We start from the raw sequence: 24,644 nt of genomic DNA, 5'->3' as shown, positions 1-24,644 counted from the left end.
TGAATAAACAGGATAAAAGGAGGAAGGAAGCCGAGCACTAGCCTTTATCATTCTCTCTGTTTCCTAACTGTAGATGCAATGGGACCAGCTGCCTCACACTTGTGCCATCACATCCAGAATCACTCTTGCTACTGCCTTCCCAGCCATGATCGATTGTGCTGTCGATTGTGAGCCAAAGTAAATTCTCCCAAAGTGGTTTTTGTCAGCAACAAAGACAAAAGTAATATAGAACATTAGCAACCAGCGGCTGGGGAGATTGCTCAGTGGCTAAAGGCACTTGCTTGCCAACCTGGATTCAATTCCACAGTACCCATGAAAAGTCACATTCACAAAGTGGTGTGTGCATCTAGAGTTCATTTGAGTGGCAAGAGGCTCTGGTCTCTCTCTCCCTCCTTCTTTGCATGTAAATAAAATATTATTTTTTAAAAGATTTATTTATTTTTTATTTATTTGAGAGAGAGAGAGAAAGGGAGGGAGGGAAAGAGATTGGCGCTCCAGGGCCTCCAACTGCTGCAAATGAACTCCAAATGCATGCGTCACCTGAGTACTGGTGAATCAAACCTGAGTCCTTGGGCTTCTCAGGCAAACACCATAACTGTTAAGCCATCTCTCCAGCTCAAATAAGATTTTTTTTTTTTTTAATCTGGAAGCCAAGTTTGGTGGCACATGCCTTTAACCCCAGCATTTGGGGGGTTGAGGTAGGAGGATTGCTGTGATGTTTCAGGCCAGCCTGGGGCTACAGAGTAAGTTCAGGTCAGCCTCGGTTAGAATGAGACCCTGCCTCGAAGGAACAAAAAAAAAAAGAAAGAAAGAAAGAAAAAGGAAAATTGGTACCAGTAAGTAGGGCTGTTACTGTGACAAAGATGATTGCACAGTTTGTAGACCTTTGGAACTGGTCTGTGGTAAGAATGTAGAAGAGCCAGGCGTGGTGGCGCACGCCTTTAATCCCAGCACTCAGAGGCAGAGGTAGGAGGATCACCATGAGTTCAAAGCCACCCTGAGACTACATAGTGAATTCCAGGTCAGCCTGGGCTAGAGAGAGATGCTACCTTGAAAAACAAAACAGAAAAGAAAAAAAAAAAAGTGGAAGAACATGGAGCTGCCAATTACAGAAGCCCTAGGATGCTATCAGCAGAGCCTTTGTGGGACATTCTGGTAGGAGTTCAGAGGACCAGAATGCTGACAGAAATGTGGACAGTAAAAAACTGATTATGAGGTTTCAGAAGGGAACAAGTACTCTTTTAGAAGGTGGACTAGAGGCCACTTGTATTATGTTCTTTTCATTGTTGTTGTTTTGAGGTAGGGTCTCGCTCTAGCCCAGGCTTATCTGAAATGCACTAGGTAGTCTCAGGCTGGCTTTGAACACACACCCATCTTCCTACCTCTGCCTCCCAAGTGCTAAAAATAAGAATGTTTTAAAAACTTGCAGAAAAGGAAGGTGTGGAGAAAGCAGCTGTAATTGTTAAAAAGATTAGCAACATTGTGAAGAAACCTCAAGGTCTACCCTGGCAATAGGAAAGGTGTCCTGACGGCAGGACCACACCCATGAGACCCTCCAGCTTGGAGAAATACAAATTCATTTGCAAGGGGAGAGATTGAACTGAGAATGCCCTCAAAGGTTGTATCTACTTGAAGACAACCACTTAGGAATGTGTTTCTCAGGTTCAGACACCAAGGCGCACAGAGGCCATCATGGCTGTGCTAGAAGGGGTCAAGACTACATCTATCAGCTGGAAATGAAATTGTTATGAGGTCATGGAGGCTTGCACCATGGTTCCAGAAAGCTCTTGAGGCAAGGTGATGTGTTTCCCCAGGCTGGATTCCCTGCAAGGAGGCCCTGAGAGACCATTTCATAAAGTTGTGAAGGAGAAGCCTAAATTTCAGCACAGAGCCCAGGATGTTAGAGATGCCAGGACCACAAGATGTCCACTGAAAAGAGCTTCTGGCATGAAATGGAATTGGCCAAAGGAAGAGGCTACGTATGCTGCAGGTGGCAGAACTGGAGGGTCAGCCTGGGCTACAGTGACACCCTACCTTGAAAAACATTATATAGATATATATATACATTTTTATTTATTTTCAAGCAGAGAGAGAGAGAGAGAGAGAGAGGGCGGGGGGGGGGGGGCTCAGCAGTTACGGCAGTTGCCTACAAGGCCTAATGACCTAGGTTTGATTCCCCAGAGCCCTTTTCTCTTTTGATTCAGTTGAGGACCACAGCCCATTGGATGGTGTCACCCACATCCAGGGTGAGTCTTTTCTCCTCAGTTAAATCTCTCTAGAGACACCTTCACAGAAGTAGGTCCCAGGTGCTGGGCAGATGTCACAGTGGTTAAAGGTGCATGCTTGCACAATGAGTCACCAGGGGAGGGGTCTTGAAGGTTATACCCAGTCCCTGGACTCTGTGATACACTCTGCTTCCTGGTCCATTCTGATGTGAACAGCCTCTGTCACATGCTCCTGCCACCATGAACTGAGCCCTTCCTTTAGGCCATGATGAGTGAAGCTATGAGCTAAAAATAAATATTTACTCCTTTAAATTGTTTCTTTCAGATACTGGTCACAGTGATGTAAAAATATTCAATGCTTGTGATATTGGAAATGATAACATTGATAAGTTATAAGCTATAGACAATATATATTTATTATAGCCTTCCTGGTCAAGAGTACATACTTTGGAATTAAGCAAATTTGGGTTTGGATCCAAGATTCCTTGATTATTTAGCTGTATCTGACTTTGTGCAAATTACCTAACTCCTCTAAGCTTGTTTCTTAAGAAAGCTTCACAATGGGATTACTAGCATATATCTCATTGAGCAGTCTAGATCATGCCTGTAAAACAGCCCATGGCCTGCATTTAGTAAGCATGCAATATAAAAGTTACTACTGTATTATTATATTATATATATTATATATAATATAATATATAATATTAATATTATATAATATTAATTAATTAATATTATATAATATAACATATATAATATTATATATATGTATTATTATATTATATATTACTGTACTATTATAATGTGTATCATATATGCTTTCCAAGATATCTTTTCAGTCTCATGTTTTCATTATATAACACTCCTTTTATTCACTTTTATTGAAAAGAATGCAGAGTTTGGAGTCAGCCAGATCTAGTCTAGGTTTGAATTCCAGCTCTCCTTCTTACCACCAAGACCACTGACAATGTGTCCAATTTCACTGGGTTCAGTGTTCTCTGTAAAATGCACATAGTAGTATCCATTTTCCAGGCACTTTATAAAAGTTACATGAATTTGCCGGATGTGGTGTTGCACGCCTTTAATCTCAGCACTCAGGAGGCAGAGGTAGGAGGATCACCATGAGTTTGAGGCCATCCTGAGACTACATAGTGAATTCCAGGTCAGCCTGAGCTAGAGTGAAACCCTATCTCAAAAAAAAAAAAAAAATTACATGAATTCACATTCACTACACCATTTATTGATTATGCAACTACTAAAGGCAATCCATTGAATGTACAAAGTGTTTTTTTTTTCAAATTTGTTTTTATTTTTATTTTATTTATTTGCAAGCATAGAGAGTTAGAGAGGAGAGAGAGTTGGAGAGAACTGGCACGCTAGGACTTCTAGCCACTGAAAACAAACTCCAGACACATGTGCCACTTTGTACATCTGGCTCTACATGGGTACTGGGGAATTGAACCTGGGTCCTCTGGCTTTGCAGGAAAGTGCCTTAATCACTAAGCCATCCTTCCAGCCCTAAATAAAGTTTTCTTTTCTTTAGTATATTTTATTTACTTGTGAGACAGAAAGAGGCAGTGAGACAGAAAGAGGAGAGAGAGAGAGAGAGAGAGAGAGAGAGAGAGAGAGAGAGAGGAAGAGAATGGGTGCTCCAGGGCCTCCAGCAGTGGCAAATGAACTCCAGATGCATATGCCCCCTTGTGCATCTGGCTTACATGGGTCCTGGAGAATCGAACTGGGATCTTTTGGCTTTGCAGGCAAATGCCTTAACCGCTAAGCCATCTCTCCATCCCCTAAAGTTTTTTTTTTTAATTTACCTATTTTTATTTATTTATTCGAGTGTGAGAGAAAGAGGTAGAGAGAGAGAGAGAAAGAATATGGGCGTGCCAGGGCCTCCTGCCACTGCAAACAAATTCTAGACGCGTGAGCCCCCTTGTGCATCTGGCTAAAGTGGGTCCTGGGGAACCGAGCCTCAAACTGGGGTCCTTAGGCTTCGTAGGCAAGTGCTTAATTGCTAAGCCATCTCTCTAGCCCCCTAAAGTTTTTTTTAAATATTTTATTTTATTTTTTTTCTTTTATTTTTAAATATTTTATTTTTTTGTCAATCTTCTTTTTTAATTTTTTTTTTTTTTTTTTTTGGCTTTTCGAGGTAGGGTCTCACTCTGGCTCAGGCTGACCTGGAATTCACTATGTAGTCTCAGGGTGGCCTCGAACTTACAGTGATCCTCCTACCTCTGCCTCCCGAGTGCTGGGATTAAAGGCGTGCGCCACCACGCCCAGCTTTTTTAAAATTTTTATTAGCATTTTCCATGATTGTCAATCTTTTTAAAGATTTATTTTTATTTATTTATTAGAGACAGAGAGGGAGAGAGAAATAGAGAGTGAGAGAATGGGCCCACCAGGGCCTCTAGCCACTGCAAATGAACTCCAGAAGCGTGTGCCACCATGTGAATCTGGCTTATGTGGGACCTGGAAAATCAAACCTGGGTCCTTAGTCTTTGCAGGGACGTGCCTTAACCGCTAGACCATCTCTTCAGCCCCTAAATAAAGATTTTTGAGAATAAAATTTGCTACATAACCAGGCTGATCTCCAAGTCGTGATTCTCCTACCTTCTGTGTGCTAGGATGCAGCTCTAACTAAGCCTGGCTTAATGCGTTTTATTTTTGTTCCTTCACATCTAATATCATGGATATTGTCTATACCCATACGCACTGTGAGTACAGTGGTCACTTAGACGCTCTGAAAGCGGAAGAGCATCCTTAGCTCGGTGTCCCATCCTAACCACAGCAGGGTACAAAGGACCATAGCATTGGCCGCATGGTCTGATAAACCAGGAAAGAGAGAAGGGGAAGTCACTGAGCCAAGGGGAACTCCCCTTTCCTGTCTGGCTAGGATTTGTTTGTTTTCTACAGACACTGTTCCCTGCTGATATGTGGGTCTGTGGTGTCCAGCTTTGATTGGCATCTTCAGTACAGAGGAAGTCAGGAGCCTCTTAACTCTCAGGAGCTGTTTTCCCTCTGAACTTGCAGACTGCAATCCCAAATACATTCGCTTTCTGGCGCCACTGGTGAGAGCGGAAAGCCATGGAGTGCATCCAGCATCATGATGTCAGAGCTGGAAGACCTCAGAGAAGGAGGAGGTACGCGAGAGTAGTTCAGAGCATGGGCTGAGGAGTCAGGATGACTGGGCACAAACCCTAGCCATACCACTTCCCAGCTGCATGACTTGGGGAAAGTTCTAGAATCTTGTAAAAGCCCTAGTTTTCTCAGCTGTAAAAGTAGGGTAAGAATATTCCTAACCTCATATGAAATGAGATAGTTCCTGTCATGCACTTAGCATAAGGCCAGACATATAGTGGACTCTCCATCTTTGTAAGCTGCTAACATCTTTTTTTTTTCCCCCTAGTTCTGCCATTTCACTTTTATGGTTGAGGATCCTGGTGGCCAGAAAGGAAGCACAGCTCATCAGTTGTCCAGCTAACCAGGGATACTTCCCAGGCAGGGCTGTGCCAAAGGCATGTCCCAAGGGACCGGGGCCCTGCGTTAACTGTGCTGAAATCAGGGAGTGAGGTGGACAGCACCCACCCTGGCTGTGGGGTGGCAGCTTCGGGAGGACGTACAAATCAAGACACGAATCCCACCCAAGCAATCTCCTGTAGCGGAAGTCCCTTCCTGTAGGAATTATTTATTTTGTAATTAACAAAAGCTAAGGAAGCCCTGTTTAATGTTTTGGCTTGGAGGCTCTGAGTTTCAACTTCTAACATCCATGGACAAGGGTTTTATTGTGGCCTTGTTCTTACTCGCTGAATCAAATGTGTTATTATAATCCCTGAGCAATTTAGGGGCCAGAGGCTAAGTACCCAAGGCAGAAAGTGGGTTTTCAGAGTTCAGAGGACAGAGTGTCCAGCAGTAGACACAGGCTTCGAAAATCGAGCCATGTCTCCCAGGCTCCATGATGTCCAGAAACTCGACTTGCTTTGGAACTGCATGGACCTCTCGGGGTTCAGGGAGGGATCTGGCCCTTCCCCTGGCCCCACCGAGCGCTGGGCAGCAGCCCCAGTTTCGGGTGACCTTCGTGTTGGCGTTTAGGTTGCTCTCTGCTTTTGTTTCTTGTCTGTTTCCCCAAGGCAGGGTGGCCTTTCCCCCCCTGCTTCTGGGTGGGAACTGGGGGGAGGGAAGATGGTCTGCTCCCATCTCCACAGCTGTGTTTACACGTCCTTGTCAGGGATGTCTGGGGCCCAATATTTCCACAGTCCTCTGTGGCCCCCTCCATTGCTATTTGATATCCCTGTGGGCTTTACAAAGGAGGGGCAGGAAGGACTACGGGAGGGCAACCATCAGGAGGACACTCAGGTTGGAAGGGATAAAGAAATAGAACAAAAAGCTGGGCTTGAATTCAGAGAAGTAGCATCTCCTTCCCTTCCACCAGTGGCCTGAGGACCAAAGTCCACTCGGAACTCGCCCATCCCCAAGGGGCTGGGACATGTGACGTTTCTAATCACTAGGTTGGACAAAGTCTTGCTTTGTGATGAGGGCAGGAGCTCACAGAGCAGAGTCTTCCCGCAGGCGTCCGCAGGGCCGGTGGTCAGAGCTACAGCATGTTAAAGCCAATGCAATTACACTGAACTACAAACAAATGACAAAGGATCAAGAAAACAGTTGAGTAAATAACGCTCTTCTCCGGGGAGCCACTTGAGCTGGTATTAATCAGTCTACTTCTAGTGCCAGACCCTCAGCCAAGCCTGCAGAATGGCTGCCAAGGCAAATCAGGCATTAGGTTTCAGAAATTAAACACATAATTTTATTTTTCTGCAATAAGGGACTTTCAGAAAAAAAGAACCAGCCCTGTTAGACTACTCAGCACACTTTGTCCAGTTTCTTTCAGCCCTAGAGGCCACCAATTAAGGAGCAAGATGAACCATGAGGAGCCAAGAGTGACACAGTCATTCCTGTCTCTCATTAGCTTCCTGGGGGGTGGGGCCGGGAGGAGGAGGGCAGGGTGCTGATTCTGTGTTTCAAAGGTCCATCTGCTGACCACTAGCCAACAGTTGCTCTTTTCTACAAATTTATAGGATAAAAACTTCAAGGTTTGGAAGAGAAAAAGGTGTAGGAAGGGTTCAGCAAAGACTGGCTGATGGTGTCTCATGGAGCATGGTCAGCTAAGAAAGAGCCTAGTGGGAGTGGGGAATCCCTTTCCCATCACAATGAGGAGAAACAAACCAGCAACAAATTTCTCCCCCAGGATCCCACACTTACTGATGATGTGAAAAAAAATTTTTTTTTGAGGGTGGTGGTTGTGGGTTTTGAGGTAGGCTCTCGCTCTAGCCTAGGCTGACCTGGAATTCACTATGTAGTCTCAGGCTGGCCTCGAACTCATGGCGATCCTCCTACCTCTGTCTCTGGAGAGCTGGGATTAAAGGCGTGGAGCACCATGCCCGGTCTGTCTCTCTTGCTCTCTCTTTTTTTAATATTTTACTTATTTATTTACTAGAAAGCGAGAGAAGCAGAGTATGGGTCGGCTAGGGCATTTTGCTGCTGCAAAGTCTACCACTTGGTGTATGCATCTGGCTTCACGTGGGTGTTGGGGAATCAAACCCAGGCTGGCAGGTTCTGCAAGCAAGTGCCTTTAACTGCTGAACCATCTCCCCCAGCTTATCTCTTCTTCTTTCTTTGGTTTTTGAAGTTAGGGTCTTGCTCTAGCCCAGGCTGTCCTGGAATTCACTACGTAGTTTCTGGGTGACCTTGAACTAAAAATGATCTTTCTTTTTCTACCTCAGCCTCTGGAGTGCTGGGATTAAAGCCCTGTGCCATCATACCTGGCCTTCTTCTATTTTTAAAAAAAATTAGTTATTTATTTATTTGCAAGCAGAAGAGGGGGGGGGAATGAATGGGTGGGCCAGGGCCTCCAGCCACTGCTGGAAATGAACTCCAAATGCATGCGCCACTTTGTGCATCCTGCTTTACATGGGTACTGGGGAATTAACCCTGGGGAGGGAGTATTTGGCTTTGCAGGCAAGTGTCTTAACCAATGAGCCACCTCTCCAGCCCCTCTCTCTTTTTTCTCTCTCTCTCTCGGTCTATTGTTCTTTCTTTCTTTCTTTGAGTGTTGTATCATTCTAAGTAATATTTATTCACCTAGTCTGTCCAAAAGAATCCTTGGAATTAATAAACAATACCAATCTCCAATGTCAAATCAATAAAACAAACATTTAGAGTGTTACTTAAGCATAGGCTACCAAGCGTCTCATTTGAACTGAAGCAGACATAGCCCACATTGTTCTGAGAAAGTTCGGAACCACCAGAGGATGACAGAAGGCAAATACACTCCTGGGCCCTTAGCTTCTTTCCTGTGACAAGCTTGCATACGTTTTCTTTGATCCCGTCTTGATGCTTCCTCAGCAGATGCAACAGCTGAAGCACCTGAAGTCCTCTAGGCAAGAGGAGGCCTGCTCTCAGCCCACCCCAGCAAACCGTACAGGCGCGTCCCTCTCGTTGTCAGGGAGAAGTCTGTTCTCTTGGGTCAGCGCTGGCTTGCTTCTGCTCAAGAACCAAAGCCCAGGGCTGGGGAGGTGGCTCAGTGGGGAAAGACATTTCCTTGCAAAGCCCTTTGGCCTGGGTTTAATTCCCCAGAACCCATGTAAAGACAGATGGAGTTTGTTTGAAGTTGCAAGAGGCCCCTATGCGCCCTCCCCCACCCCCCCAAATAAGAAGTAAACTAAAGTTGAAGGAAGCCTTGTCTATGGTCAAGCTCATTTCTATCCTTTTCTTCTTCTTCTCGTATGTGTGTGTTTGTGTGTGTGTGTGCGTGGTGTGCCATCTGAAAAGAGAAGATTCTCTACCCAAAGTGAGAGTAGCATTAATATAGGGTATAAATATTAAGAGAAGTGCTTACTGGGCAGTTTGATAAGCATAGTATATACATTTTTCCAGACATCAGCAGATGTTACACCCCTAGGGCTTATGACCACCCCTGTTTTAAGTTTTCAGTATCAGGGATGTGTTCCCCCCCATGGAATGGGCCTCCAGCCCAATTGGAGGGCAGTTGGTTTCCACTGTGACAGACGTGTCACTATTGCACCCGTTGGCTCATTTGGCCTGGCTGGCCAATTATAAGGCTTGCAGTGTCCGCTGTTGAGTATCTTCACTGGTGATTATCTCTTTCCCATTGAACTACATGTAGAATGGCTTCTTCTAGCTTTCTGTCAGCTGATCTACATGGAGGAGGTTATCAGCTCAGTTCCAGCAGGATTTCTCAGTGGCCTTGCAGCCCAACAGTTCTTGTTTTTAAACTACTTTTATTTATTTGCGAGAGAGAGAGAGACAGACAGACAGACAGAGGAAAGGAGAAAATGGGTATCCTGGTTCTCCTGCAAAGAATTCCAAATGCATACACCACTTTTTACATCTGGCTTTACATGGGTACTGGGGAATCAAACCCAGGACTGCAGGCTCTCAAGCAAGTATCTTTATAAAACTGCTAAGCTATTTCTCCATCCCAAAGCCAACTTTTTTTTTTTTTCAAGGTAGGGTCTCACTCTAGCTCAGGCTGACCTGGAATTCACTATGTAGTCTCAAACTCACGGCAATCCTCCTACCTCTGCCTCCCGAGTGCTGGGATTAAAGGCGTGCGCCACCACACCCGGCATAGCTAATGCATTTTTATCAGTGACATAGTAATGATTTTGTGCCCTTCTCATTGCATCATGTTTAGTAGTAACTTAAGTTTTTCTTTCCTTCCTTCTTTTTGTTTTGTTTCGTTTTGTCTCACTCTAGCCCAGGCTGACCTGGAACTCACTATGTAGTCTCAGGTTGGCCTCAAACTCACAGTGATCCTCCTACCTCAGCATCCCTAGTACCATGGATTAAAGACTTTTCTTTCTTTCTTTTATTTTTTTTTTTGAGGTAGGGTCTCACTCTAGCTCAGGTTGACCTGGCCTGGAATTCACTATGCAGTCTCATGTTGGCCTTGAACTCATGGCTATCCTCCTACCTCTGCCTGGCTTGAAAGACTGTTTCTCATCCCTGGTGATATGTCTTGCCTGTTAAATTGCAACTAAGACGTTCTTGTGTGGAGATATTTTAGTACAAAAAAAACTGTTAGAACTACTGACACAAGTAAGATAAATAGGTGTAAACAAGGCAAGGATTTAGCCCACACACAGATGTTTGGGGTACTGGAAAGGAGTGAAGCATGGGTATGAAGAACGTGTCAACACGTGAGGTTGGTGCACCACTGGCCACTGAATAAAATGTCTTTAAGAAGGTATTTGTAGCCGGGTGTGGTGGCTCAGGCCTTTAACACCAGCACAGAGGAGGCTGAGGTAGGAGGGTCGTCGTTCAAGGCCACCCTGAGACTACACAGTGAATTCCAGGTCAGCCTGGACGAGAGGGAGACCCTATCTCAAAATCATAAAATAAAATAAAAGATACGAGTGACTCGAAGATCTCCCCCGAAGGCCGCCCTCTCCCTTAACACAGCCTCCTTGAAACCGGGACTGCAGCATCTCAGTCTCCGGAGCGCGGGCTAAGGGCGTCACACGGCCGAGCTGCGAGGAAGCCAGGCCAGGTGGTCCACTGGCTCAGTGCGCAGGCGCGCGGAGGAGGTACTGGGCGTGGCCGCGGCGCCAGGGGGCGTGGCCTCCGCGCGCAGGCGTCCTGACGGCGGGTCCCTGCGGCTCAGGATGGAGGGTGAGTGAGTAAACAAGCCCCGGCCGGGCGATGGGGCCGGGCCTCGGGCACATCGCAACCCAGGCCTCAATCCCCGGCCGGGGAGAGGCAAGGGGATCGGGGAACTGAGAGCTCGATGGGAGACGCCCAGCCTGCCTGTTCCGGGTCAGGGAGGCGCCCGTCCCCGTCGGAGTGTGGAAGGGACTGGGGGGCGACGGGGCGAGGGAGCCGCGGGTGGGCGGGCGAGGACCGCGTGCGGGGCTGCGTCCTGGGGGAGGAGCGGCGGGGGCGGGCCCGGGCCGGGGCTGCGGGTTGGAGGGAGGGGTGGGCCGGTGGGCGGGAGCCGCGGCACCCGGGAGGGCGTGGGTGGGCGGTGGCACCCGTGGGGCCCCTCAGTGCCCTAGGGGACTCCCGGGGACCCGCGACTGAGCTTGTCACGACTTTGGGGGACATTGAGGAAGGGGTGGTGGCCCTAAGAACCTGGGCGAGGTGAGGGAACTCACACAGTATGTCTGGGGCACAGAGACTTGGGGTCTTGCAAGCGCTCTGCGAGCTCCTCCTCACATTTTGCATCCTTTCCCTCTTGTTTCACCTTGGGGTTAGCCCCAGAATTTTCTAGAGGATCAAGTGATTTTTTTTTTTTTTCTTTTTAAGTGAAAGGGCCCCAAAGCAAACGACCATGGGGTTTGTGTTTGGGACAGAGCTGTCAGGAAATAAATATGGGGCAAACTTTATTTCTGTCAAAAGTGATGACTCAGAAGTTGCTCCGACGGGGCAGGGAAGGGAATGGATGTGGAAGGGTGTTAGTGCTGGGGATGACTTTTGCGGAAATCTCACAGTTATAAATGGAGGAGCCTGATATGGAGCCTAAGACTTGGCCTGGGAAAACAGCCAAAGAACACAGTTGGGTATGCACACTGATGGTGTTAAAAGCACAGGTTCCTATTTGTTCATTTGCTACCATGATGCCTCTGAATAGAAAGGTCCTTGCCCAGTGATTTATTTTCATTTTTAATTTTTTTTGTTTTGTTTTTTCAAGGTAGGGTCTCGCTCTAGCTCAGGCTGACTTGGAATTTACTATGCAGTCTCAGGTTGGCCTCAAACTCTCAGCAGTCCTCCTACCTCGGCCTCCCGAGTGCTGGGATTGACATGTCCGGCCCCCCAGTGATTTTAAGATAAGGAAGATGTGGGGATGGAGAGATGGCTCATTGGTTAAGGCACTTGCCTGCAAAGCTTAACGACCCAGATTTGGTTCCCCATGCCCAGGGAAAGCCAAATGAACATCTAAGAGGCACATGCATCTGGAGTTTGTTTAAAGTGGCTCGAGGCCCTGGTGCACCAGGTCTAACTCCCCCACCCATACACTATCTATACTTGCAAATTAAAAAAATAAAAAGATAAGATGTATTGAATGACATTTTCAGCCTGAGAAGGCAGCTATCAGAGGTTTCTTTGAGAAATCCATTTTCAGCTTTGGAATACCAGATGTGTGGCATTGACAAAAGAGATGATGGACTTGGGTTGTAGAGAGCCCTGATCAGGAGATAAGTAATTAGCTTATATATATGCTAGAGAGATGGCTCAGCAGTTAAGACACTTACCTGCAAAGCCTAATGATATGGCTTCAGTTCCCCAGTACCCATGTAAAGCCAGATGCACACAGTGGCACATGGCATCTCTCTCCTTATTAATAAATATAAATATTCAAGAAAAAAAAAAAACACTGGGCATGGTGGCACACACCTTTAATCCTAGCACTAGGGAAGCTGAAGTAGGAGGATCACTGTAAGTTTTAGGCCAACCTGAGACTAATTCCAGGTCAGCTTGGGCTAGAGCAAGACCAACCTCAAAAAACAAACAAACAAACAAACCCTGCTGAATGTAGTGGCACACACCTTTAAACCTAGCACGTGGCACGTGGGAGGCAGAGGTAGAAGGATCTCCATGAATTTGAGGCCACCCTGAGACTACATAGTGAATTCCAGGTCAGCTTGGGCCAGAGTGAGACCCTACCTTGAAAAGCCAAGTGTGCGTGTGTATAGGAGGTTATATATATATTTGGGAAGATGGGTCAGTGAGTGGTCTAAGGTGCTTGCTTACAAGGCCTGCAGTCTCCAGGTTCAATTCCCAAGCCACCTATGGGAGCTGGACACAAAAAGTGGTACAAGCATCTGACATTTGCTTATAGTGGCAATAAGTCCTGGAGTGCCTCTGCACACACTTGTGCAAATAAGTAAGCTACACACACACACACACACACACACACACATTTATGGAACCTGTTTATGGTGGTGGATTGGCCTGTAATTGAAATGTGGAATCAGGAAAATCAGGAGTTCAAGGGCCAACCTCATCAGCCTGGCCTAGACGAGACCCTGTCTCTCAACAAAACACAGCAAATAGCAACAACAAAAGACAAACCTGAAAGAGCCATCTATGTAAATTCAATAATGATATTGTCAAGAATTATGTTTTGTGTGTTCATCCATCACTCACAGTATGAATCAGCTCTCCAAGACTGGGATGTGTGTTGATGCAGTGTACACACGTGTGAAGTAAATCAATATTGTAAATGTAGTAGACTGGCTGTCAGTAGGTCTGGACCCTGATTCTATCACTAACAGAGAACTTGCAGACCAGTCATATGGCTTAGAGGGTCAGAGCCCTTGCCACAGCACAAGGCTCTGAGACTGCCTGAGTGTATGTAATTCCCCAGGACCCACATAGACAGCCAGGCACAGGCCTGTAACCCCAATCCTGTGGGGAACAGAGGCAGAAGCAGCTCAGGGGCTAGGGAAACCTTAGCTCTGTGTGAAGATACATGGATGTTTGGCCTCCCTTACCTGACACAGCACACCTCACCTGCTGAAGTGTAAAGTACCTCTACATTCTGATAGTTACATTAGAGCCTTGGGAAACAGCTCTAGAACAGTAGCCTGGTATTAAAACTGAAATTGTACTTTTAAGACTTGTAAAAAGGAAAAAATGAGGCTTGGGAAGGAGCCCAGTGGTAGTGTGCTTACTTGCCTAGCCAATGTGAGGTCCTGGGTGCACATGCACACACACCCATATATATACACAAATAAGAAGGAAAAAGGGATGCCATGAGAAAATGTAGTCAAACTTGTTTGTCTTACACTTGATTTTGAATTAGTACACCTTTAAAGAGTCTTTAAAAAAAAAAATTAAGGGGAGCCAGATGTGACTTCGCATACCTTTAATCCCAGCACTTGGGAGGCAGAGGTAGGAAGATCACCGTGAGTTTGAGACCACCCTAAGACTACACAGTGAATTCCAGTTCAGCCTGGGCTAGAGCAAGACCATACTTTGGGGGGGGGATTTAGATGGGCTGGAGAGATGGCTCAACCGTTAAAGGTGCTTGGTTGCAAAGCCTGACAGCCCAGGTTTGAGTCACCGTTTCTTACGTAAAACCAGATGCACAAAATGGTGCCTGTGTCTGGAGTTTGTTTACAGTGGCAGGAGGCCCTGGCACACCCATTCTCTCTCTCCCATTCTCTATCTGCCTTTTTCTCTCTGTCTCAAATAAATTAAAAAAATACTTTTTAAAAATGTTAGTTTAGGCTGAGAGATGGCTTAGTAGTTAAGGTGCCTGCTTGCAAAGCCAAAGGACCTAGGTTCAGTTCAGGACCCCCGTAATCCAGATGCACAGGTGGCACATGCATCTGGAGTTCGTTTATACAGCAGCTGGAGGCCCTGACCCACCTGTTTTTATCTATCTGCCTCTTTCTCTCCTTCCCTCCTTCCCTATCGCTCTCTTTCTCAAAATAAATAAAAATATATATATATTTAAAAAATGTTAGTTTAACATTTTAGCCAGACATGCTTTTAGTCCCAGCACATGAGAGGCTAAAGTAGGAGGATCACCATGAGCTTGAGGCCTCCAGGGGCTACAGAGTGAGTTTTAGGTCACTGTGGGCTAGAGTGAGACCCTACCTTAAAAACAAAAAAAAATATTTGTACATATATTTCACCTGTTTAATTATTGAAAATTAAAACGTGGCTTCCTTAGTCCATTAGGTAATTGTCCCTGCCCTTGATTTGTATCTTTTTTTTTTTTTTTTTCTTTCAAGGTAGGGTTTCACTCTAGCCCAGGCTGACCTGGAATTCACTTTGTATTCTCAGGGTGGCCTCAAATTCATGACGATCCTCCTACCTCTGCCTCCGAGTGCTGGGATTAAAGGCGTGCGCCACCACGCCTGGCTTGATTTGTATCTTAATTATAAAATATACAACAATTCATTTTATGTAGTTTGGGGGATGAGACAAGGTCTCATGTAGCCAAGGCTAATCTTGAACTCCTGACTAACCCTTCTGAGTGCTGGGATTACAGCAGTGAGCCACCAAGCCTCACTTACTCATTAAGTGTATCTTTTTTGTGGATTTGGATTAATTTTTTTTTTCAAGGTAGGGTTTCACTCTAGCCCAAGCTGACCTGGAATTCACTATGTAGTCTCAGGGTGGCCTCAAACTCAGGGCAATCCTCCTACCTCTACCTCCAGAGTGCTAGGATTAAAGGTGTGTGCCACCACGCCGAGTTTTGGATTAAATTTTTTAAAGTTTCTACTTTGTTTACTTGCAACTTCTCAGAATAGTTGGAGGCAGCAACCCTAACATTCTGTATAGGATAATTAACCTGAAAAGAGAAAGGAGTGGGAAAAGGTAAAGGTAATTATACCAGATAGTTCAAGATTAACTCAGAATATTACAAAAAGAGAGAGAGAGAGAGAGAGAGAGAGAGAGAGAGAGAGAGAGAGAGAGAAGGGCTGGAGAGATGGCTTAGCAGTAAGGACCCCGGTTCGAGGTTCGATTCCCCAGGACCCACGTTAGCCAGATGCATAAGGGGTGCATGTGTCTGGAGTTCATTTGCAGTGACTAGAGGCCCTGGTGTGCCCATTCTCTATCTATCTATCTATCTGCCTCTTTCTTTCTCTGTTTCTCTCAAATAAATAAATTTTTTAAAAAAGGAAAACCACCGGAGCATGGTGGTGCATGTCTTTAATCCCAGCATTCAGGAGGCAGAGGTAGGAGGATCGCCTTGAGTTCGAGGCCACCCTGAGACTACATAGTGAATTCCAGGTCAGCCTGTGCTAGAGTGAGACCCTACCTCAAAAAAAAAAAAAAAGGAAAACTGAGCCGGGTGAGCCTGGTGTGTTGGTGCATGCCTTTAATCACAGCACTCAGGGAGGTAGAGGTAAGAGGACTGCCATGAGTTCAAGGCCACCCTGAGACTACATAGTGAATTCCAGGTCAGTCTGGGCAGGAGCAAGACCCTGCCTTAAAAAAACCAAAAACTAAGTCGTGCGTAGTGATGGCATAGTAATTCTAGCACTTGAGAAACAGAGGTAAGAGGATTGCTGTGAGTTCGAGGCCACCCAGAGACTACATAGTGAATTCCAGGTCAGTCTGCACTCGAGTGAGACCCTAACTTGAAAAACAAAAATAGAATAGAATAGAAAAGAAAGGGCTGGAGAGATGGTTTAACAGTTAAGGCCCTTGCCTGCAAAGCAAAGCAGGTACAACTCCCCAGGAACCACATAAGCCAGATGCACAAGGGGGTGCATGTGTCTGGAGTTCGTTTGCAGTGGCTGGAGCCCTGGCATGCCCATTTTCTCTCTCTTTCTTTACCTCTTGCTCTGTCAAATAAATAAATAAAATTAAAAATATATTAAAAAAGAAAAGAAAAGAAAAGAAAAAGAAAAAGTGGCTGGGATGTAGCTCTAGTGGTATAGGGCTGTGGCTTTGGTCTCTAGCACCGCCAAAAACAAACCAACCAACCCTGCTCTTAGGGAATACTTGCTTTCTGGAAAGTCCCAGTTTATTTTGTTTTCTTTTGTCTGCATCTGTGCTGGGTTCCTTCCTTTATCAGAAGTAGATCATCTGTTAGGACTCTGGTACTCCAAGCCCTGAAAAGTCACTTTACTTAATTAGTACTTGGAATTTGGTGCCTCTGGTACGTTCTATTCTGTGACCCATTTACTCTGATACTTTGATTTGCTGTTGACTAACCGAAGAGTCTTGTTTTTATTGAATGACATGAGCAGTCGCTAAACATTAAGCTTTATGCTGATGTGCTGATGTACTGCAAAACCAGCCAGAGCAGGGCTCCCACTGGAGGAGGAGGTTGCGCTAACTCTTCTCAGTCAGCACTGGACATGCCAAGAGCCGGCCTTCTCCTCCCGGCCTCTAAGAAACAAATCCTGCTTTGTTTTTGTTTGTCCTTGTTATTGCCTCCAGTTCAGTCCTAATGAAGACTACAGAGTACTAATGTTATAATTTGTAAGTTATAATTCAAGATCTTGATAAACTGGACATGGTGTCGCATGACTGTAAGGATCAGAAAGTTCAAGTTCATCATCCTTGGGCTACTCACCAAGTTGAAGGCCAGTTGGGATACCTAAGACCCTGGCTTAAAAAAAAAAGTCAGGGCTGGAGAGATGGTTTAGTGGTTAAGGCACTTGTCTGCAGTCAAAGGACCCAGTTTTGACTCCCCAGGATCCACATAAGCCAGATACACAAGGGGGCACACACATCTGGAGTTTGCAGTGGCTTGGAGGCCCTGGCACGCCCATTCTCTCTCTCAAATAAATAAATAAAAGTAAAATATTTAAAAAAAATCAGGGTCACAAATTCCTGTTAGGGTGTTTCTGTGTGTTTAGTGGCCAGAAACTAGAATTTACGACATAGGTAAATATCTTAGAGAAGTAGGAAGGTGGTAGGACTGTCAGTCTTTTGACATCGTGACCTGGTGATGTCATCTACAGACATGTGGGGCCATATTCATAGCTTTTCTGGGTCAAATGCAGCCCATAGGCACCCCTGAGTATATCAGAGATGTGCTTAATATCCTGACTGAGGTTCTGTCCCACTGTGCGCCTTGCCACGGAGCTGATTTTGATGGGAATGTTGATGAACTGGACAGTTGCTACATGTATTGCTAGTGCTCTGGACAGGGGTAGGCAATAGGTGTAACTCTACCTTGCCATTTCCACTATGAATTGAAAATAACCAAACAAGATGGAAACTTAAAAATTCTATAGTGCCATCTCACTCTAAAGCCTTTCTTACTCAGTTTATTAATAAAATTATTATTAAATGAGCCAGGCATGGTTGTGCACGCCTTTAATCCCAGCACTTGGGAAACAGAGGTAGGAGGATCACTGTGAGTTCAAGACCAGCCTGGGACTACAGAGTGAGTTCCAGGTCAGCCTGGGCTAGAGTGAGACGGTACCTTGAAAAAAAAAAGTCAATATGTTAAATTCTAAAACACGCCATTTCTGTGGAAGCCTTTATTAAATGAAAAAAAAATCATAGTTTTTTTGTTTGTTTGTTTGTTTTGTTTTTGAGGTAGGGTCTTGTTCTATCCCTGGCTGGCGTGGGACTCACTATGTAGTCTTGGGCTGGCCTCGAACTTACAATGATCCTCCTACCTCTGTCTCCCAAGTATTGGAATTAAAGGCATGCCATCATATACATCTGGCTTACATGGGTACTAGGGTACTAGGGAATCGAACCTGGGTCCTTAGGCTTCGCAGCAAAGTGCCTTAACTGCTAAGCCATCTCTCTAGCCCTTCTTAAATGTTTTATTCCTTTTCCACAATATTTTCCCAGTCAGGTGTAGTAGTTCACCTCTATAAACCGAGCACTGGAGAAGAGGAGACAAGAGGGTCAGGATTTCAAGGTCAGCTTCAGTCACAAATTGAGTTCACTGCCAGCCTGGGCTACATGAGACCCGGACTTAAAAAAAAAAAAGAAAGTTTTTCTATTTTCAACTATTGAGTTTTTCTATTTTCAACTATTGACAAACCACATTCCAGTTTTAGCCTTTGAAATAAATTGGTCCCTAAATTTCTGGGAAAGATTTCAAAGTTTTTATAGCTTTCTTTTCCTGTAGACATATAAATAGGGTAGTTACTACTATCAGTAGTTACTTTTTTTAAAATTCTTTTTATTTTTGAGGTAGGGTCTCGCTCTAGCCCAAGCTGACCTGGAATTCACAATGTAGTCTCATGGTGGCCTCGAACTCATGGTGATCATCCTACCTTTGCCTCCTGAGTGCTGGGATTAAAGACGTGCACCTCCGCGCCCAGCTTAAGATTTTTAATTTAATTTCATTTATTTGAGAGATAGAGGCAGTGAGAATGGGCACACTGGGTCCTTCAGCCATTGTAAACGAAGTGCAGACACATGCGCCACCTTGTACATCTGGCTTATGTGGGTCCTAGGAAATTGAATCTGGGTCCTTTGTCTTTGTAGGCAAATGGCTTAACTGCTAAGCCATCTCTCCAGCCCACTACTCTTTTTAAAATAAACTTTAAGAGTAACTTTGGATTGATAGAAATGTCTATCCACTTCTTTTGTCTTTTTTTTTTTTTTACAAACCAAGACCAGAGTCAACAAGTGAGTAGATGACTAAACTTAGTCCAGGCAGGTGACCTGCTTTACAAACTGAGTTGAAATCTTTAAATTCTCTCCCTGTATTTTAAAAAATTATTTATTTATTTGTTAGAGACAGCGGCGGGGGGGAACAGAGAGAAAGTGAGAGAGAATGGGCATGCCTGGGCCTCTAGCCACTGCAGATGAACTCCAGATGCATGCACCACCATGTGCCTCTGGCTTACGTGGGACCTGGAGAATCGAACCTGGGTTCTTAGGCTTTGCAGGCATGCACCCTAACCACTACACAATCTCGCCAGCCCTGTCTGTCCATTTCGATCTAGTGTAGGAAGTTGTTATAAACCTCACATTTCAGTTTCCCATGTTAACATCTTACATTAGCATACATGTAAAGTTTGTCACAGTTAGTGGACAATCATTCTATTATTAGTGTTCCCTCTGATGTCACTAAAAAACTTATAAAAAGGAGGAATTGGGGCTGGAGAGATGCCTTAGCGATTAAGGTATTTGCCTTCAAAGCCAAAGGACCTTGGTTCAGTTCCTCAGGACCCATGTAAGCCAGATGCACAAGGTGGTGCCTGCATCTGGAGTTTGTTTGTAGTGGCTGGAGGCCCTGGCATGCCCATTCTCTATCTCTCTCTCTCCCCCTCTTCCTTGCTCCCTCAAACAAATAAATAAATAATTTTTTTAAAAAAAAAAAGGTGGAACTGCCTACAGAACTGAGGGGTCCAGGAAATCTTGCTACGTAGCCCGTGTTAGCCTGGAACTCAACCATGCCTTTTTTTTTTTTTTCAAGGTAGGATTTCACTCTAGTCCAGGTTGACCTGGAATTCACTATGGAGTCTCGGGGTGGCCTTGAACTCACAGCAATCCTCCTACCTCTTCCTCCCGAGTGCCTGGATTAAAGGCATACGCCACCATGTCTTGCTCAGCCATGCCTTTTTATTGAGACAGTGTCTCACTCTAGCCTCAGCTGGCCTGTAAGTCACTATGCATCCCAAACTTCAAGTCACAGTGATCCTCCTGCCTCAGCTTTCTGAGTGCTGGAATTACAGATGGAAGCTGCCACACCTGGCCTCAGCCCGTGGGTCTTTGTTTCTTTTCCATTGTTGGCTGTTATAGACCAAGATGTTGCTGCCAACATTTGTGTGGAAGTCTTGGTCAGGGATATTTGTTTGCATAATTAGAAACTGTGTAGCAGGTTGTGTACTAGTTATTTTTTTTCCACATAGTGTCGCACTGTAGCACAGGCTGACTTGAAATTCACTGTATATACCCAGGCTGGCCTACCTCCACCTCCCATGTACTGGGATTAATGGTGTGTGCCAACATGCCAGGCTCACTTCGTTTTTTGTTTTGTTTTGTTTTGCTTTTTGCTTTAATATTATTCGTTTTATTTATTTGAGAGAGAGATAGAATGGGTATGCCAGGGCCTCCAGCTCCTGCAAACGAGCCACCTTGTGCATATGGCTTACTTGGGTCCTTTGGCTTTACAGACAAGTGCCTTAACTGCTAAACCAGCCCTCACTTCATTTTTTAAAAAAAGATTTATTTTTATTTATTTATTTGAGAGAAAGAGATGGGTGGGAGGGAGAGAGAAAGAGAGAGAGAATGGGTGCACCAGGGCCTCTAGCTGCTACAAACGAACTCCAGATGCATGTGCCACCATGTGCATCTGGCTTATGTGGGATGCGGAGAATCAAAACTGGGTCCTTGGGCTTCACAGGCAAGTGCTAACCGCAAAGCCATTTTTCCAGCCTCACTTCGTTTTTTAAAAAAAGAATACTGTGGGCTGAGGAATGACTAAAGGCACTTGCTTGCAAAGCCTGCTGGCCCAGGCTCAGTTCCCTAGTACCCATGTAAAGCCAGATGTAAAAAAAATGGTGCATGTGTGCTGTAGAGACGGCCCAGAGGCTAAAGGAGCGTGAATGCAAAGCATGCTAGCTCAGGTCAGTTGTTCAGCACCCACATAAAGCCAGGTGCACAAAGTGGCACATGTGTCTGGAGTTCCCATACACCCCCCCCCACATTCTCTCTTACAAATAAATAATTGCTTTTTTGAGGTAAGGTTTCCCTCTAGCACAGGCTAACTTGGGATTTATGATGTAATCTTGGGGTGCCCTCAAACTCACAGTGATCATACCTCTGCCTCCTTACTGCTGGGATTAGAGTGCACTGCCATTCCCAGCGAAGACAAGTGGTACATGCATCTGGAGTCCATTTGCAGTGATAAGAATTTCTGATACAAACTCATACATATGCCCCCCCACTAAATAAAGTAAAGGTGGGGGGAGGGAGAAAACTGTCACACTGTTTTTTTCCCAGTGGCTATAGCATTTTTTAAACCATTTTTTGTTTATTTTTATTTATTTATTTGAGAGTGACAGAGAAAGAGGCAGATAGAGAGAGAGAATGGGAGCGCCAGGGCCTCCAGCCACTGCAGACAAACTCCAAATGCGTGCGCCCCCTTGTGCATCTGGCTAACGTGGGTCCTGGGGAATCAAGCCTCGAACCGGGGTCCTTAGGCTTCACAGGCAAGCGCTTAACCGCTAAGCCATCTCTCCAGCCCGGCTATAGCATTTTGCATCCCCACCTGTAGTATGTGAGGATTATAGTTACTTCACATACTCCCCCCCCACCATTGGTGTTACCAACCTTTTCTGTTTTAGCCATTCTAGTGAGTGTCTCATTGAGATTTTAATTTGCATTTCTCCAATGACTAATGATGTCAAATTGTGTGTGTGTGTGTGCGCGCGCGCACACACACACACACACACACACACACACGCACTATTCTTTTATCTTTTTTGTTGTTGTTGTTGCTGTTGTTTCTGAAGTAGGTTCTCGCTCTACAGCCCAGGCTGTCCTGGAACTCTTTCTTCCTCAGCCTCCTATGTGCCTCGGATTATAGGCTTGAGCCACCACACCCAGCTCATTTCTGTATCTTTGGGTTGTTTTGTTTTATTTTTTTTTTCAAGGCAAGGTCTCTCTCAAGCCAGGCTGACCTGGAATTCACTATGTAGTCTCAGGGTAGCCTCGAATTCATGGCAGTCCTCCTACCTCTGCTTTCTGAGTGCCGGAATTAATGGTGAGTGCCAGCACATGTGGCTCTCATTTATTTCTGTTACCTTTTTTTGGTATCTATTTACTTTTTTTTTTTTTTTTTTGGCTTTTCAAGGTAGGGTCTCCTTCTAGCCCATGCTGACCTAGAATTCACTCTGTAGTCTCAGGGTAGCCTCGAACTCACAGCGATCCTCCTACCTGTCTGCTTCCCAAGTGCTGGGATTAAAAGCATGCACCACCACACCTGGCTTTTGTGGACTTTTTATTTTTGTTTTTTAGAGACAGCGGGAGAGAGGGAGGGAGAGAGAAAGAGAATTGGTACACCAGGGCCTCAGCCACTGTAGTTGAACTGCAGACGTTTGTGCCACCTAGTGAGCATTTGTGACCTTGTGCTTGCCTTACCTTTGTGCATCTGGCTTACATGGGATCTGGAGAGTTGAACATGGGTCCTTAGGCTTCACAGGCAAGCGACTTAACCACTAAGCCATCTCTCCACACCCCCCCCCCTTTTTAAAACTTTTTAGCGAGAGAATTTTGTGCACATTTTATATAACATTATTGGAATTAATTATATAAAGACTAAAGCCCCAAATAGCTTGTGTTTTGAAGTTTGTCTTTAATGTACAAATGTACAAATGAGCATAATTAAAGGCTCCTGAGTACCTGGCTGGAATAGATGTGCCATTTTACTTGTGTCAATAACTAAAGAAAATCTAATAGACATCTGAAGGTCCCCCTCCCCCGCCCCCGCTCCCAGGTAGAGTCTCGCTCTAGCTCAGGCTGACCTGGAATTCACTATGTAGTCTCAGGGTGGCCTCAAGATTATGGCAATCCTCCTACCTCTGCTTCCCAAGTGCTGGGATTAAAGGCGTGTGCCACCATCCTTGGTCCCTGAAGGACTTTTTGCATGCTACTTCTTTTGCCCAAGATAAATGACCCCATTTTCCAAACCTGTTCTAGCGAGTGCTGAAGTTTTTATTTGCTTTTTTTTTTTTTTACTTTGTTCTTTATTTTGTTTTGATAGTTATTGGTTAGAATCCAGCTGCTATGGTATCATATAGCTGTACTTCAGGTGTTTATTTTAATCTTATCTGTCTGTCCTTACAATATGTTTCATCTTTCTCCTCATATACTCTTAGACATTGAAGCCCCACTCAGAAGCCAAGTGAAATAAATATTGGCTCATGGACACACAAGATTCAGATATCACTTTAATTATGAAAGGAGGAAGTGTGGCTTATTTTTCTGGTTTAAAAGCTCAATGGCAAGCTGGGTATGGTGGCGCACACCTTTAATCTCAGCACTCAGGAGGCAGAGGTAGGTAGATTCCATGAGTTTGAGGCCACCCTGAGACTATCTAGTGAATTCCAGGTCAGCCTGGACCAGAGAGAGACCCTACCTTGAAAAACCAAAAAAACAAAACAACAACAACAACAACAAAAACAGCTCAATGGCATTTTCATGTATATCTGTGCATTCCTCTGGCCAAATAAAACAATGGAGAAAAATTAGAAGTGGTGCCATTAATTGTTGAATCATTGTGTCTACTGTCACCTCTTTCACTTTTCATTTTTTAAAAATATTTTCACTGGCCTTGAGGGATAGCTTAGTGGTTAAGGCATTTGTCTGCAAAGCCAAAGGACCCAGGTACTTGCTTGCAAAGCCTGCTGTCTGGGTTTGATTTCCCAGTACACATGTAAGGCCAGATGCACAACCTGGCACACGTGTCTGCTGTTCATTTACAGTGGTAAGAAGTCCTAGCATGCCCATATGCTTCCTCTGTTCACAAGTAAACAAAAATATCCTTTACTATTTATTGACTTCAGGGGCTGGAGAGAAGGCTTAGCATGTCACAGTGCTCCTTCCATAAGCATGAGGACCGGAGCCTTCCTGAGTTCAACTGAGCTCACTTCCCCAGATGGGTGGGGCATGGCCACAGATGTCTGTAACCCCAGTCCTGTGGGGAGCAGAGACCAGAGAATCTCTGGGGCATGCGAAAATGGCAAGCTCCTGAATCACTGAGAGACTCCATCTCAAGGAAATAGTGTTTGAGGGCTGGGCAGTGGCTCTGATTAAAGACATTTGCTTGCAAAGCCTGATGGCCTGGATTCACTCCCATGTAAAGCCAGGTACACAACATGGCATATGCATTTGAAGTTCTTCTTTTAAAAAAAAAATTAAATTAATTTATTTGACAGAGAAAGAGGGAGAGAGAGAATGGGCATGCCAGGGCCTCCAGCCACAGTAGATGAACTCCAGATGCATGTGTCCCCT

General features: G+C 45.1%; 1 protein-coding gene across 3 annotated transcripts in view; it reads left to right on the top strand.

The window, feature by feature from the left end:
* Nucleotides 1-5,347: 5,347 nt before the first annotated feature.
* The window catches only part of Ezh1 (enhancer of zeste 1 polycomb repressive complex 2 subunit), a 58,219-nt gene continuing 38,922 nt past the window's right edge, over nt 5,348-24,644 (top strand). For 2 of the 3 annotated variants that reach the window (XM_045158611.1, XM_045158609.1), the window contains exon 1: nt 10,861-10,913. The gene's annotated coding sequence lies outside the window, so the exon portion shown is untranslated. Of the gene's footprint in view, nt 5,366-10,860; nt 10,914-24,644 lie in introns of those variants that run through there. The other variant, XM_045158610.1, reaches the window with a different exon arrangement.

Source organism: Jaculus jaculus, chromosome 9 (genome assembly GCF_020740685.1).
Source record: "Jaculus jaculus isolate mJacJac1 chromosome 9, mJacJac1.mat.Y.cur, whole genome shotgun sequence".
Lineage (NCBI taxonomy): Eukaryota > Metazoa > Chordata > Mammalia > Rodentia > Dipodidae > Jaculus > Jaculus jaculus.
The sequence above is the reverse complement of the archived record's forward strand: the minus strand, read 5'-3'. Positions and strand labels throughout refer to the sequence as shown.